Genomic DNA, 2,502 nt, shown 5'->3' with positions numbered 1-2,502 from the left:
GTGGGAAAAATCAGAGAGGGTGACAGAACATGAGAGACTCCTAACTCTGGGAAACAAGAGGTAGTGGAAGGGGAGGTGGGCAGGGGGATGGGGTGACTGGGTGACAGGCACTGAGGGGGGCACTTGATGGGATGAGCACTGGATGTTATACTATATGTTTGCAAATCGAACTCCAATAAAAAAATATACAAAAAAACACATTGGACCAGATGGACTTAGAAGATATATTCAGAACTTTCTCTCCTAAAGCAGCAAGAAAAAAAAAAAAATAAAGAAAGCAGCAAGAATACAAATTCTTTTCAGTTGGACATGAACATTCTCCAGATTAGATCACATATTGGGTCACAAATCAGACCTCACTAACTACTGAGGTAATATCATGCATATTTTTCTACCACAATGCTATGAAATGTAATGTCAACCACGAGAAAAAAAATGGAAAGACTACAAAAAACGGAGGTTAAAGAACATCCTGCTATGTGCTCACTTCAGCAGCACATAAACTAAAATTGGAATGAAGCAAAGAAGATTAGCATGGCACCTGCATAAGGATGGCATGCAAAGAACATCCTGCTAATAAATGAGTGGGCTAACCAGGAAATTAAAAAAAAAATACAAAAAATACATGGGGCAAAGAAAAATGTAAACACTACGGTTCAATCATTTTGGATGCAGCAAAAGTGGTCATAAGAAGGAAGCACAAAGCAAAACAGGCCTACCTCAAGAAGCAAAAAAAGTCTCAAATACACAACCTAACCTTACACCTAAAGGAGATAGAAAAGGAATAGCAAATAAAGCCTAAATCCAGCAGAAGGGAAATAATAAATATTAGAGAAAATAAATGATATAGAAACAAACAAGGAAGCAAAAACCAGTAGACGAGATCAATGAAACTAAGAGCTGGTTCTTTGAAAGAATTAACAAAATTGGCAAACCCCTAGCCAGACTTATCAAAAAGAAAAGAGAAGAATCAAAATAAATAAAATCACCAATTAAAGAGAAGCGTTAATAACCAATACTACAGGAATACAAATAATTTTAAGGGAATATTATGAAAAATTATATGCCAACAAATTGGGCAATTTGGAAGAAAAGATAAATTCCTGGAAACATATAAACTACAAAAACTGAAACAAGAAGAAATAGAAAGTTTAAACAGACCTTAGCCAGCAAAGAAATGGAATCAATAGTAAAATATATATATATATATATATATATATCCCAAGAAACAAAAGTCCAGGGCCAGATGGCTTCCCAGGGGATTCTACCAGATATTTAAGGAAAAGTTAATACATATTCTCAAAATTTTCCAAAAATTAAAATGGAAGGGAAACTCCCAAACTCATTCAATGAAGCCACCATTACCTTGATTCCAAAACCAGACAAAGACCCCACTAGAAAAGAGAATTACAGGCCAATACCCCTGATGAACATGGATGCAAAAATTCTCACAAAATACTAGCAAATTGAATCCAACAGTACATTGAAAAAATTCTTCACCACAATCAATTGGTATTTAATCCTGGGCTGCAAGGGCTGTTCCATATTTACAAATCAGTGTCACACACCACATTAATAAAAGAAAGGATAAGAACCATATGATTATCTCAATAGGTGCAGAAGAAGCATTTGACAAAGTACAGCATCTATTCTTAATTAAAACTCTCAAGAACATAGGTAGAGATGGAACATACCTCAATGTCATAAAGGCCATATATGAAAGACCCACAGCGAATATCATCCTCAATAGTGAACTGAGAGCTTTTCCTCTAAGGTCAGGACAAGACAGAGATGTTCACTCTCACCGTTATGATTTAAGATACTACTGGAATTCCTAGCCTCAGCAATTAGACAAACGGAAAGAAATAAAAGATATCTAAATCAGGAAGGAAGTAGTCCAATTTTCACTTGTCATAGAGGACATGATGTAGAAGAGCTGAAAGACTCTATCAAAAAATTACTAGAGCTGAACTGATACACAATTTCAGCAGTCACAGGATACAATATCAATGAACAGATATGTTATATTTCTATACACCAATAATGAAGCAGCAAAAAGAGAAGTCATGTAAACCATCCCATTTACAATTGTAACAAAAACCATAAGATACCTAGGAATCAGCATAACCAAAGAAGGATATGATCTATAATCTTAAAAGTATAGAACATTTATGAAGGAAATTGAAGATGACACAAAGATATGGAAAAATATCCCATGTTCATGGATTGGAAGAATAAATATTGTTAAAATGTTTATACTCTCAAAGCAATATATGCATTTAAATGTATTTAAATGATATTAAATCCCTATCAAAATACCACCAGCATTTTTCAGTGAGCTAGAATAAATGTTATATTAGCTTCAGATGTACAACATAGTGATTCAACTTCTGTATAACTCATGGTATGCTCATCTTGAGTGTAGCTACTATCTGTTAATCATGCAATGCTATTACAATATTATTCACTCTATTCCCTATGCTGTGCCTATTACTCTGATGA

General features: G+C 34.3%; 1 non-coding gene across 1 annotated transcript; it reads left to right on the top strand.

The window, feature by feature from the left end:
* The first annotated feature begins 479 nt into the window (after positions 1-479).
* LOC140628904 (U6 spliceosomal RNA) lies at positions 480-582 on the top strand. The gene has a single exon (XR_012026830.1). It is a non-coding gene; the product is annotated as a U6 spliceosomal RNA (small nuclear RNA).
* Positions 583-2,502: the final 1,920 nt, after the last annotated feature.

This window comes from Canis lupus, chromosome X (genome assembly GCF_048164855.1).
Source record: "Canis lupus baileyi chromosome X, mCanLup2.hap1, whole genome shotgun sequence".
Taxonomy (NCBI): domain Eukaryota; kingdom Metazoa; phylum Chordata; class Mammalia; order Carnivora; family Canidae; genus Canis; species Canis lupus.
The sequence above is the reverse complement of the archived record's forward strand: the minus strand, read 5'-3'. Positions and strand labels throughout refer to the sequence as shown.